A 15,044-nucleotide genomic window follows, 5' to 3' on the forward strand; every position below is an offset into this window, starting at 1 on the left:
GTTGTCCTAATGCAATAAATGAGAGCAGGAGCGAGAGAGTAGGATTTTATCGGAATGAACAAGGGGGGGTAGCTTGCCTGGTAGATCAATAGGGGGGCACTGCTCCACTGATAGGTGCTCCCGAACACTTTCCGGAGCAGGACCTATCGAGAAGGAACGGTGTCGAAAATCAAACACAAGTATATGCAACAATATGATGCATGATCATGGCATGAATATGTGATGTTGTTCGAGTTAATGCATCTAGCATTTATTTAGTTGAGGTCCATTTGAACCAAGGGTTTAAATGCAACTCCAAAATAAGCTCTTAAATATGCCATAAGTGTGTTTTCATATATACAACATGTATAGGTTGGTTTGTCATGCATGAAAATGGTACAGATGGATAGATTGAATTTTTCTGATCATTTTTCATATGTAAATTATTTCAATCTGAGCTACGATTGAATTTCTATGAATTTTTGAAGTTTTGAATATATTCTGGAATTTCCTGATTAATTTTAAACCAGAAAATGAGATATTGCGTCAGCATGACGTCATGCCTGCATCAGCAGGTCAACGGAGCCGACCAGGTCAAACCTGACGTGTGGGGTCCACACGTCAGTGACCGGTTAGTTAATAGAGTTAATTAGATATTAAACTAATCCTAACAAAAACATTAGCAGGGCCGGGCCCCACCTGTCATTGTCCCTGGGTAGTCAAATCTGGTCAACTGGGGGGTTAGTTAGTGCGGGTTGACCCGGTCAATCCCGCCGGCGTTTAGCCACCGGCGAGGCCGGACGCGGCGGAGGGCTCGGGATCGTGTCTCCGGCGACCAAATGGGCCGCGGAGACCATCCCCGAGGAGCTGGTGCTCGCGCGCATCCAGGGGAGCAGTCGGGAGGCTGCGGGGGCGGCGGAGCTCGCTGGAGCGAAGCTCGCGGCGGCGGCCGGTGTTCGGGTGCGAGCGCGGATACGGCTGCGGTGTGCCAGGGCAAGAACGGAGAGGGGGAGGAGGAGGAGCAGCTCACGGCGATCTTGATGGGCTTGATGGCGAGCTCGGGGACGCGTTGTGGTCGACGGGGCGGCGATGGGGATCCACGGCGGCCGGCGGTGAAGGAGACGACGGTGGCGACGATGGAGGCCGTCCGGAGGTGCGTTGCCGTAGCCACCGCTTCGGGCGCGGGGAGAGGGAGAGATCCAGGGGAGGAGGGAGAGCAAGAGAGAGTGCGAGAGGTCCGGGGCGGCGCATGGCGACGTTCGGGACGGCCAGGGCGTCGAGGGAGAGGCCAGGCAGGCAGGTGGCGTGGCCGGACGCGTGGCCGCGCGCGCCGGGCGTGTGCCTCTGTCCTCCTGGCGCGAGGAAGGGGACGACTGGCAGTGCCAGTCGGCTGGGCCGGCCTGTTGGCCACTGGGCCAGGCCAGGCTGCACAGGGAGGTAGGTGCAGGTGGGTTTTCTTCCCTTTTGCTTTTATTTTGTTTTTGTTTTCTATTTTCTGACATTTTTTTTGATTTAATAAAAATACTAAATCATTTTATTTTATTCTGTAAATTTTAGTAGGGAGTAGTTGGACCACTCCAAAGCCCCTCACCAATATTCAGAATTATTGGACAATATTTTATATATAATAAAATATTTATCCAACGCAAATAATTACTGTATTAATTCCAAATGCCCAAAATAAATACTTATGAGCTCCTAAAGATATTGGTTTGATTTTATCTCTGTCCAATATTTTCAAAGAGCAACATGAACATTTTCTTGGACCTTTTTGTGGAAATTTTTATCTAGGTCATTTCTAGAAATGATTTCTGAGGGTTTCACAATCCCCATTTCAAAGTTAAATGAAATTTAAACATGATGCACACATGACTAGCTAGCCTAGGTCATACCAGAACTAGGGATGTGACAAGCGTGCCAAGGCTGAGGCCCAAAAGGCCCTACAGGAAATTGAGGCGATGAAGAAGATCGCAGCGGGTAAGGCATTCATTATGCAAAGCAAGCATGTGAAAGTAAATTACTTGTTACTTACCCGAGTCCGGAGCTCTCCAGGAGCATTCGCAGATTTGCCTCGCAGCGTGTCAGATGCCGCACAGTACTACCAGGCCGAGGAGGGAAGCTCGACGGAGAAGTTGTTCTGGTCTCAGTATACTGAGACCGAACACCCAATGCCTGTGAGCGACCAACTAAAGCAACTGGTCGAGCTGCACAAGGCGGCCGAACAGGCCATGAGGGGCCTTATAGTCCGCATGTGGCATGGCGACTCCCTTCCCAACAACTACTTTGGCCTGGTGAGGCGGCTTTTGGATGCCTACCCATGGTTAGAAGTTATCAAGCGGTCTGTCTGCATCAAAGGAGCCCGCCGGGCTTTTGCCCGTGCGAAGGTGCACTGGGCCAAGATGGACGCTGTGAAGCTGGTGAAGGAGGGGCCGCCGCAGGGCAAGGAGCATCGCCACCCTGAGATGTATTATGAGGGTGTCCTGAAGGGTACCCCTCTTGTGGCGGACGAATGTGCGAAGGATGTAATTTTTGAATAAACTTGCTCGTGTGATCCTGTATTATGAAAACTTGTTCATGTGCGCTATGCAACGCTTGTTTGAATTTAAAATATTACCTTCTGTGCGGCCGTTTATCAAATCTGAGAGATGGACAGTCGTCGGCTTCTGCCCCCATGCCATGAGTGCTGGGGTGTTCGGGATAAACCTGAGCACTCTTTTTCCCATTGTTGGGTCCTTCGAGGGAGGTGCTCAACACAACGAACAAGGCAATCGGACTATAATGCGTTATAACTCTCACTTAGCCATAGAATTCTACAATTTCAAATTTTGGCGAAGCCCCTAGTATTCGGAAGGCCGAATTCGGGGCGCTATACATGCCTAAGCCGGACAAAGCCGACTCCTCGCCCTAAGCGGCATAAGTTTTTAGGGACTCGAGACCTCTCGAATAGCGACCAGCTCTCGCCTTATCATGACAGTCAGTTTTAGCTTTTCTGTACTAAGGTGCTTAGCCTAGCTGAACCAGGGCACAATCGCAGTAGTTCTCCTAGTGCTACCTTAGCCGATATAGCGGAACGTAAGGTACCAAAACATGGGAGCCAGGCAAACCCAACTATTGACCCAAGACATGATTCGGAGCCAATGCATATAATGCTATAAATTCGGGGTGCCGCACTGTCAAAAGTGTTCGGACTTCTCATGCCCTATTATGGGGTACGCTTAAGCCCCTGGCGTATTGGCCGTACCAGAGTGTACGGGTGCTGAATGTCATGAGTGAACATATATATATATATGACTCCTCTTCTGTACTCCTGGGAGTATGTACTCCCATTCTCAATATACCTCATATACGCAATTATACCTCTTTATTATTCTCAATATACTTCATTAAATATTCTAAGATACCCCAATACGAGTTTTGTTGAACAAATATCATCTGCGATGTACTTTTTGTAATATACCTTTTCACGTACAAACACATCAGTATATACGTAAACATTTAAAAATATGTAGATTCACATGAATTTTTTCATGGAACTCATTTTGGGGTATCTAATAATTACTAATGAAGTATATTAAAAATAATAAAGTGGTATAAAAGATTCATCTATGTGGTATATGAGAAGTGGGAGTACGTACTCCCAGGAGTACACAACCATTTTCCTATATATATTTACCTGAAGAATGGTATTTAAAGCATGCATTTCACTCATTATCATAGACCACCTGGGAGTTCCATGGTGCGACGTAGGTTTCTGCCTCCTTGGTTGTTGCATCGTGTGTCCAGCAATCGTACTACCGGATGGGGTTTCCAGAGATTAAAGTCCTGAAAGAGAAAAAAATAACAAATCGGGAAGCCCCTAGTGCGGTTGAGCCGCGTCCTGGGGCATGCCGTAGTCGTGCCCCCCTCCCCACCTGTGCCCATGGCATTTTCAATGCGTAATTATGTACGCGTGGCACGGATTTTGCCGTTTGGCTGGTACTAGGGTGGGGGCCGCATTGCTATGCGAGCTTGGAATGTGCCAGGCGGTCTTGTTGCTGATTACTCCGGGCACGTTTGAAGGTGTCCGGGTCCTTAATCGCCGAACTGGTGGATTGCCTTAAGAGGCTGCTTTGCGCTTTTGCCGCGAGGGCTGTAGTGTGCTCCTCCGTGCGGAGAGAGCGTTCTGTGTTTCCATTGACTGTGATGACCCCCCGAGGTCCTGGCATCTTGAGCTTGAGATATGCATAGTGCGGCACCGCGTTGAATCTCGCAAATGCGGTTCACCCGAGCAGTGTGTGATAGCCACTGCGGAAGGGGACTATGTCGAAGATTAACTCCTCGCTTCGGAAGTTATCCGGGGATCCGAAGACCACTTCTAGTGTGACTGAGCCTGTACAAAGGACCTCTACACCTGGTATGACGCCTTTAAAGGTCGTTTTTGTGGGTTTGATCCTTGAGGGGCCCATTTTGCGCACTGTGTCCTGATAAAGCAGGTTTAGGCTGTTGCCGCCGTCCATAAGGACTCGAGTGAAGTGAAATCCGTTGATGATTGGGTCTAGGACCAATGCGGCGAATCCGCCATGACAGATACTAGTGGGGTGGTCCCTGCAATCGAAGGTGATCGAACGGGAGGACCATGGGTTGAACTTTGGGGCGACTGGCTCCAACGCATATACGTCCCTTAGCGCATGCTTCCGCTCCCTCTTAGGGATGTGAGTTGCGTATATCATGTTCACCGTCCGCACTTGTGGGGGGAACCTCTTCTGTCATCCGGTGTTCGGCTGCCGGGGCTCTTCCTCGTCATCGCTATGTAGCCCCTTATCTTTGTTTTCGGCGTTTAACTTGCCGGCCTGCTTGAACAACTGACATTCCCTGTTGGTGTGGTTGGCTAGTTGTTCAGGGGTGCCATGTATTTGGCATGAGCGATCGAGTATACAGTCCAAACTAGACGGGCCCGGAGTGCTTCTTTTTAATGTCTTTTTCCACTGACCGGGTTTGGAGCCTCTGAATCCGGCATTGACTGCTGTATCCTCGGTATTGTCGCTATTGACACGGCGCTTATGTTTGTAGCGACGTGACCTGCCATTGCTATCCTTGGTATCTAAAGTACCGTGGTTCTTTGATATGTTATTGCTGCGAGCCAGCCAGCTATCTTCTCCCGCGCAAAAGTTGGTCATGAGTGTCGTGAGGGCTACCATAGATTTCGGCTTTTCCTGGCCAAGGTGCCGGGGAAGCCACTCGTCGCGGATGTTGTGCTTAAAAGCTGCTAGGGCCTTTGCATCCGGATAGTCGATGATTTGATTTTTCTTTGTTAGGAACCGTGTCCAGAATTGCCTGGACGATTCCTCTGGCTGCTGAATTATGTGGCTCAAGTCATCAGCATCTGGTGGTCGCACATAGGTGCCCTGGAAGTTGTCGAGGAATGCGGCTTCCTAATCTTCCCAACAGCCAATGGATTCTGTTGGCAGGCTGTTGAGCCAATGCCGAGCTGGTCCTTTGAGCTTGAGTGGGAGGTATTTGATGGCATGTAGATCATCACCGCGGGCCATGTGGATGTGCAGGAGGAAGTCCTCGATCCATACCGCAGGATCTGTTGTGCCGTCGTATGATTCGATATTTACGGGTTTGAAACCCTCTGGGATTTGGTGATCCATTACTTCGTATGTGAAGCATATGGGGTGTGCGGCGCCTCTGTAGTGGGCTATGTCACGACGCAGCTCAAATGAGTCTTGTCCGCTGTGTTCGGCCCGGCCAGATTTACTTTTACTGTATCCAGCGTGATGGCTATCGTCTCACGTAGTGGCGCACCCACATGATCCGTAGATTGATCTTGCATGTTTTGCTTTGTCCTCCAATACGTCTCGCAGGTGTGGCGTATTTCCCCATCCCTTGACATTTTTATTTGAATGGCATCAGGGTGCAGGCTGAATTTTTGGCTGAAATGCCTCTCTGTCGCGGCCGTGAGGTGGCCGATCAGCCGCGTCATATGCTGGAGATGTTGGTTTTAATGCTTCCTCCTCCAGTCGGGGTAGCAACCTGCGCTTTGGGTAACTCTTGGAGGGGCGTTCGAGTTCATATTCCTCGGCCGCAAGGAGTTCGGTCCATCTGTCAGCTAGTCAATCTTGATCAGCTTGAAGCTGCTGCTGCTTTTTCTTAAGGCTATTTGCCGTGGCTATAAGCCGGCGCTTGAAGCGCTCTTGCTCGGCGGGATCCTCCGGCATGAAAAATTCGTCGTCGTCGAGGCTTGCCTCGTCTTCGGAGGGAGGCATGTAATTATCATCCTCCGCCTCTCCATCTGCCGCTCTCTCGGGAGGGCTGGCTTCTCCATCCTCCTGCTCTAAATCTTGCTCGAGGGGATTGTTGTCCTCTTCGGCACTATCTGGAGTATTATTATCTCATGTGCCAATGTCACTGCTTTTGCTTTGGCGAGACTTAGAGCGGCGCCGCTGACGTCGGCGCTTGGGTTGCTTCTTGGAGGGGTCATCCTCCACTGTCTTGTCGCCATTGCCTTCTTTGGGTGTGTCCACCATGTATATATCATATGATTAGGTGGCTGTCCAGTGCCCTGTGGGCAGTGGTTCCTCTTCGTCTCCCGCATCGTCGTCCATGCCATCGATGTCTTCAGAGTCGAATTCGAGCATGTCGGCCAAATTGTCGACAGTGGCTACTAAGTGGGTGGTGGGTGGGCGGCGAATTTCTTCGTCATCCACATCCCAATCCTGCCGAACATAGTTCGGCCAAGACTCTCCTGACAGGGAGAGAGACCTTAATGAGTTCAGTATGTTGCTGAAGGGCGAGTTCTGAAAGATATCCGCGGAGGTAAACTCCATGATCGGCGCCCAGTCGGATTCGATAGGCACGGGCGCAGGCGGTTCGGAGTCCGTGGCCGGGGAAGAATCCGGTAATTTGGCGTCACGACTCTCGTGAAGGGTAAGGTCGATATTCGGCTCGATCGCCACTGAGAATGCGGCCTCCATGGCAGGGTCTATCCACCCATCCATGGATGACGCAATTGGCTCCAAATTGAGGGTCGGAGCGGTTGCCGGTGGGGTCCCATGAACACTGTCCAATGGTAGAGCTAAATCATGCTCATCGTGACCGTGTGGCGCACTCGGACGGGGCTCGAATCCGTCGAAGATCAAGTCTCCACGGATGTCGGCCGTGTAGTTTAAGCTTCCAAACCTGACCTGGTGGCCAGGGGCGTAACTCTTGATCTGCTCCAGGTGGCCAAGCGAATTGGCCTGCAGTGCGAAGCCGCCGAATACAAAGATCTGTCCGGGGACTGCATCGCAATTGATGATCGAAGGAGCCATCAAGCCTAACAGTGACAACACAGAGGAACTCTCAATGAAAGCACCAATGTCGGTGTCAAAACCGGCGGACCTCGGGTTGGGGGTCCCAAACTGTGCGTCTAGGCGGATGGTAACATGAGGTAGGGGACACGATGTTTTACCCAGGTTCGGGCCCTCTTGATGGAGGTAAAACCCTACGTCCTACTTGGTTGTTCTTGAAAATATGAGTAGTACAAGAGTAGATCTACCACGAGATCAGAGAGGCTAAACCCTAGAAGCTAGCCTATGGTATGATTGTATGTTGGCCTACGGACTAAAACCCTCCGGTTTATGTAGACACCGGAGGGGGCTAGGGTTACACAGAGTTGGTTACAAGGAAGGAGATCTACATATCCGTGTTGCCAAGCTTGCCTTCCACGCCAAGGAGAGTCCCATCCGGACACGGGAGGAAGTCTTCAATCTTGTATCTTCATAGTCCAACAGTCCGGCCAAAGGATATAGTCCGGCTGTCCGGATACCCTCTAATCCAGGACTCCCTCAACACTGATGCACAGAGATCGGACTGTTTGAGGTCCGGTTGATACAAGATGGTATCAGAGTACACGCTGACTGTAGGACACGACCACTAAGCCAAAACCCTAGATCACTACTCTCTTCTCATTTCTGACTCTTCTCCCTTTTCTACTCTTTAGGTTGGCGGACATGAGGAACAAGTTTGCACAACCGAATGAAGACACACCCTTTGGATAAAACTTGAAGGAAGTCACTAAGTACCTGAACATTGGAATACCAAGCTTCACCGGGACCTACAATGCCAATTTACTAGAAGAGGAGCGCTGGATGATCCAAGTTCAAATTCCAGGAAGGACGTTCATGCCGGTCACTAAGCCCATAGAGTTTTCATTTGATGCACCCACCTGGAGTCTAGGCAAGAGCATGGCATCCCGCATCACCATGGGACGCATTGGAGAAGTTTACCACAAGGATCTTAATGATACTATCTATCAGATTTGTGGGCGCCGAGATGAGCAATGGGAGATGATCAGCACCATGAAGGATAGATCTACTACAGCTTTCATCCAGGAGTTAAACCAGCACATTCGTCGCCAGGAGAACCAGATGTGCGCAGGCATGATAGATCTAAAGAAGGCAATGACAAGGATCACAGAGCTTGAAGAGGAACTCAAGGCTACCCGCGAAGATTATGAGGAGGAAATCGTCGTACTAGTGGAGAAGAATGGATGACCTGACAAGGAAGCTAGGAGTATTCATGGGAGACCCCGCGCCAGGAGAAGAAGATGACGATTCCACTTGCCCGGAGAACTACATCATCATCAACGACACCGACTCGGACCCCGATGATAGCGATGATGACTTTGTTGATGAAGCTGGAGTGGATATTATGGAGTCTTCTACCGATCAATTTTACTAGTCGACCACCATAACAGTAGTAGTATTCCCCCATGTATATAGTATAGTCCGAGCACTTTGTAACGATAATTCACTACCAGAAAAAGGGCTATAGATGGGATTGACACTAATGGCGCACCAGACAAGCGGTGCGCCATTAGTATATACTAATGGCGCACCACCTTCTAATACGCCATTAGAGTTGAAACTACTAATGGCGCACCTGGCCCAGGGTGCGCCATTAGTATCAAAAAAAAAATTTAACTAGTGCGCCTGTCCAAACATACTAATGGCGCATCCAGACACAGTGCGCCATTACTAGTTGTAACTAGTAATGGCGCACCTGCCGGAAAGTGCACCACTAATGTTGTTTTTTTATTATATTTTTTATTCCCTTTTTTGCAAAACTATTAATGGCGCACTACTCCACCGTGCGCCATTACTAGTTTAAACTAGTAATGGCGCACTGTGGGACAGTGCGCCATTAGTATGTTTTTTTTTGCAAAACTACTAATGGCGCACCACCAGAAGGTGCGTCATTAGTAACCTGGATTACTAATGGCGCATTTAGAGTTGGTGCGCCATTAGTAAGTGGGCAGCAACAAGATATTTTGGACAGCCTCTCCTACCCACACTCACTTTCTCCCCACTTCATTCTCTCCACCTCCTCCTTGTCTCGGGTGCTCCTCTTTTTCACCTCATTTCCACCATAGATTCATTCAATTTAAGTGGTTAAATTACCTTGTTTTGATAGGTAAGTAAGGGGGGAAGCTATATTTATGTTGTTCTCCCTACAACAATGTGCACATGCACTTTTTATGGCCTAGCTAGATCTATGTATGTTCATGGTGTTGCATATGTTTGTGGTGTTGCATATGTGTTTGTGTTTGGAGGTGTACCAGTATTTGAAATGCGATAGTTGCCAATATTTTGCCGGAATGTTGATTCATTTCCGTTTCGGCGAGAATTTTGGCATTAAGCATTCTTTTTGGTCCTATTTTTAGGGAAAGTCATGCCAAATTTTTTCTTGGTTCTAAAATATCGTTTTGCTCTACCCCGCAGGTGACCATGGTCCGCATGATGACCGAAGGCATCGTGAATAGGTTTTTGAGGTCCGCGAAGGCCGAGATGCTTCAAAAGAACGAGATGGAGATAAGATGTCCGTGTCGAAGATGCAAGCTGAAGAGCCTTATTGCGGACCCGGAATCCGGGCAGGTGCGGGACCACCTGCTCTTGCGTGGTTTCATGGATGGCTATCGGTGGCAAGGTGATGAAGATGACTACGAAGTCGTCCATGGGGGTCGGGCAAGAAATGAGGAAGGGCAGCAAGACAACCACCGCGGCTCGGGCGGGCGAGAAGACGAAGAATCCCCAGGAGATGATCACGACAGTGATGCTGTACACAGTCATCATGTAGAAGATGCAGGACATGATGATGAGGAAGATGCCGGAGCAGACGATGGGCATGATCATGAAGATGATGATGCCAGCGGAGCAGACGACGCTGGACCATCGATGGGCTGGGTGCAGGACCCTCATATTCAAGAGCTGCTTCTCAAGCAGACGGATAACGCAAGAGTTGCCGCCCGAGAGAAAGCCAAGATGGATCAACTTGAGTTAGACACGGTTACTCCATTGTATGAAGGATGCAGGCCCGAGGATACCCGCCTGAAAGTAACGCTCATGGCTCTGGAGATGAAGGTAAAACACAAAATGACCGACGCATGCTTCGACGAGAACATGTCATTCTGGCACCAACGTCTTCCCGAGGGGAACAAGTGCCCGACCAGTTTGGAGGAGGCGAAGAAAATCGTGTGTCCTCTGGATTTACCGCACGTGAAATACCATGTTTGCATGAACAATTGCATCATTTATCGGGACGAGCACGCGGAGTCTACCATATGTCCAGTGTGCGGCGTCACTCGATACAAGAAGAGGAAGAAAGCTCCTCGAAAAGTGGTGTGGTACTTTCCGATCACTCCTCGTCTGCAGCGGTATTTCGCGGACCCTAAGGTAGCAAAGCTCCTGCGTAGGCACGCGGATAGGGAGGAGAAGAAGCGAGAAGATGAAGCAAATGATCCGGAGATAGATAAAAAAGACAAGATGCTGAGTCACCCTAAGGATGCGAGCCAGTGGCAAGCGTTGAACTTCGAAGACCCAGAATTTGGGAACGATCCAAGGAACATCGTGCTGGGCGCGAGCACCGATGGAGTCAATCCGTTTGGCAGCCAAAGAAGCACACATAGCACCTGGCTTGTGTTTGTGTGGATGTACAACCTTCCCCCCTGGTTGTGCATGAAGAGGAAGTACATTCACATGAGTATGCTAATTGAAGGACCGAAACAACCAGGGAACGACATCAATCTGTATCTGGGGCTGCTGAAAGAGGAGCTTGACACGCTGTGGAAAACGCCAGCCAATACGTGGGACGCCGCAGAGAAAGAATATTTCCCTATGAGAGCCGCGCTGCTCACGACGGTGCACGTCTATCTCGGTTACGGATATGTCGCGGGGCAGGTGGTCCATGGATTTTCTGGATGCGTCAGGTGCATGGATGACACAACGTATCGCCAGCTAGATAGAGATCCCGGGTCTTCGAAAACCGTGTTCATGGGACATCGGAGGTGGCTTCGCGACGATGACCCGTGGAGAAAACGCAAGGATCTGTTCGATGGTGAAACCGAACCCCGAGGACGCCCGCGTATGAGGAGCGGCGAGGAAATAGACGAGCTGTTGAAAAATTGGAAAGACTGCCCATTGCCGGGAAAGAAGCAAAAGGCGCCAGAGCCGGGAAAGAAGCGAAAGGCGCCAGAGCCGCTGCTGAAGGTATGGAAAACGAGGTCTGTTTTCTGGGACTTGCCGTACTGGAAGATCCACCATGTGCCTCACAGCCTTGATGTCATGCATATCACGAAGAACGTGTGCGAGAGTCTGCTTGGTACCCTGCTCAACATGCCAGAGAGGACCAAAGATGGGCCGAAAGCAAGGGCAGACTTGAAATCAATGGGCATCAGGCAGGAGCTTCACGCTATATATGATGATCATGATGATGATGATGATGATGATGATGATGATGATGATGAGGCAAAGTAGGACACGGAAAGTCATCGCAAAGGCAAGAAGGCCAAGAAGACCGGAAATGACTACCCTCCCGCCTGCTTCACTCTAAGTCAGGAGGAGATCGAGCAGTTTTTCACCTGCCTCGTAGGAGTAAAACTTCCTTACGGTTACGCGGGGAAGATAAGCAGGTACCTAGACCCAGCGAAGCTGAAGTTCAGCGGGATGAAGTCTCACGACTGTCACGTGCTGATGACGCACATACTTCCAGTTGTAATCCGTGGGATCATGGACGCGCACGTCCGTGAAACCCTATTTGGCCTATGCAACTTTTTCGACGTCATCTCTCGGAAGTCTGTTGGCGTGAGGCAACTCAGAAGGCTACAGGAAGAGATCGTGGTGATACTATGCGAGCTTGAGATGTACTTCCCGCCCGCATTCTTCGACGTTATGGTGCATCTGCTGGTCCATATCGTGGACGATATCATCCAACTCGGGCCGACGTTCCTGCACAGCATGATGCCGTTCGAAAGGATGAATGGTGTCATCAAAGGATACGTTCGCAACATGTCACGTCCAGAGGGAAGCACAGCCAGAGGCTTTCTGACCGAAGAGTGCATCTCCTACTGCACGAATTATCTAGGCATCGAGAACCCCATTGGTCTGCCCGTCAACAGGCACCTCGGCAGGCTCGCTGGATGGGGTCACCGTGAGGGTCGTCGCGAAATGCATGTTGACTTCGAGGGTCGACTCGCCGACTTTGAAAGAGCAAACCTAGTCGCGCTACAACACATAGACGTGGTCGATCCTTGGGTGGTACAGCACAAAACCTTTATTAAGAAGATGTACAATGACTGAGGCCAACAGAGGACGGACGGAGATATACTCAAAGAGCACAACTCAAGTTTCACGCATTGGTTCAAGCAGAAGCTTCTGCCGTACCCTTTACATGAGGATTCTTCCGCGAAAGAACAACTCATATTCGCCTTGTCACAGGGCGCCGAGCACAACCTGATGACCTATGAGGCATACGATATCAACGGCTACACATTCTACACCGAGGCCAAGGACATGAAGAGTGATGGTTATCAGAACTCCGGGGTAACGATGGAATCCTACACCGGTAACGACAAGGACAGATACTACGGAAGGATCGAGGAGATCTGGGAGCTGAGCTACGCTGGAGAGAAGGTCCCGATGTTCCGTGTCAGATGGGCCAAGAGCGTCCTAAAAGAAGACCGGTATTTCACCACCATGGTTATACCCGAAGCCAAATCCAAGACCGCGGGCGCAAACGTCACCGCGAAAAATGAGCCATGGGTACTGGCTTCCCAAGTGGACCAATGCTTCTTCATTACCGACCCGTCAAAGCCCAGTCGTGTTGTCGTGAGGAGAGGCAAAAGGAAGATCATCGGAATGGATGGAGTAGCCAATGAGCAAGACTTCGACAAGTACGGCGACCCGAGGATCGAACATGACGACGATGATGAAGTAGCAGCATACACCACAAGAAGAAGCAAGACCACCCTACCTAAAGGACGTCCGTTCCATAGAAGAACTCCATTTGCGAAAAAGAAGGGCAAGAAGATTGTGAACAGATAGCTTTTAAATCGTAGCCTTCATTTCTCGATTGTATTTAAATCGTAGCCTTCATTTCTTGATTGTATTTCATGGGCACTTTTTGAACTATCATGAATATTTTTAAATTTCATGGACACTCGATCGTGATCCCCCTCCATCTCGATCGCTATCCCACATCGCCAGATCCGGTCCCCCTCGCCGTCGAGCACCCCCCGTTCCACCGGCCGCAGCCGACCCCCCGCACCCTCGATTCCCCTACTCAACCGCCGCCGCCGACCCCCCGCACCCCTCCCCTACTCAACCGCCGCCGCCGACCCCCCGCACCCCGCGCACCCTCCCCCGCTCCGCCGGCATTACTGTTTGATGATATTATTTAAAAAATTATTACTGTCTTATAAAAAAATATTACTGTTATGATTTAAACAAGTTTGAACATATTTAAACACATATTTAAACAAGTTTGAAAATTTTGTGGAGCCTGGGAATCGAACCCAGGACCTCCTGGTGTGAGAACTGGCTGCTGACCAGTCGAGCTAGTAGAGGGAACTTGGTGTGTATCAGGTCAGGTGGAAGATAACCTGTTGGCTCGAGCAGAAATCAAAAAAAATACTAATGGCGCACCACGGTGAGGTGCGCCATTAGTATGGATGTACTTATGGCGCACCGAGGGGTGGTGCGCCATTAGTATTGTGCTATTGCTATAAGAAAAAAAACTACTAATGGCGCACCACGGTGTGGTGCACCATTAGTATGGATGTACTTATGGCACACCGAGGGGTGGTGCGCCGTTAGTATTGTGCCGCCCCCATCCATATTTCCAACTGGCCCCTCTCCCTATCCCCTCTCTCTCCCTCGCCCTCGCCCTCGATCCCCTTCCCCTCTCCTCTCCCGACACCGCCCTCTCCTCTCCCGACGCCGCCGCCCCGCCGCCCCGTCGTCCTCGTCTCCCGCCGCCCCGTCGTCCTCGTCTCCTCGGTGCCGCTCTCCCCGTCGCCCCACCTCATTGGACGCCATCGCCCCGCCGCCCTCGTCACCGGTGGCCCAGACGCCGCCCCGTCCACACCACCGTCGCCGGAGCACCACCACCACCCGGACCTCGTCGCCTCCCGGACCTCGTCGCACCACCACCACCCGGACCTCGTCGCCCCACCTCGTCGCCCCGTCCACACCACCGCCCCCGTGAGCTCCCCCTCCTCCTCTCCCCTCTCCCCCTCTGTTGCTTGCTGCTTGCTGCTTTCTGCTTGCTGCTTGCTGCTTGCTTGCTGCTTGAAATGCTGCTTGCTGAAGAAATTTTGTTACAATGCTGCTTGCTGCTTGCTGAAGAAATTTTTAATTTTTTTAAAAATCTATGTGAGATATTCATAGCCATGAAGCCCGGTAGCCTGTAGTTCACTAAACTTATAGCCCAAGACCCAATTTAGATGCTATACCCTTCAGCAACATTGCTTGCTAGAACTACTGTCACATGTGCACTTGGCAGGTAACACTAACTAAACCTAGAATGCAAAAAGGATCACATGTTTTAGAGCAGTATCTTCTACTACAACCTGAGGGTTTTCTTAGCTAAATTAGGCTATGTTCGTTTTGTGTCAGCTACTTGCTGTCCATGTTAACTTCTTTTCATGGTACCCATAGATTTGACTTTCAGTGTTGGTGATTCTGCAGTTGCTGTAGACTACTATAGTGATGAGTGTCTAGCTTTTGTAATCTACACTTTTTGCATAAGGATTTGCATGTGCCTTTGTA

The sequence above is a fragment of the Triticum urartu genome, chromosome 4A (genome assembly GCF_056163025.1).
Source record: "Triticum urartu cultivar PI428250 chromosome 4A, HENAU_Tu73, whole genome shotgun sequence".
Taxonomy (NCBI): Eukaryota; Viridiplantae; Streptophyta; class Magnoliopsida; order Poales; family Poaceae; genus Triticum; species Triticum urartu.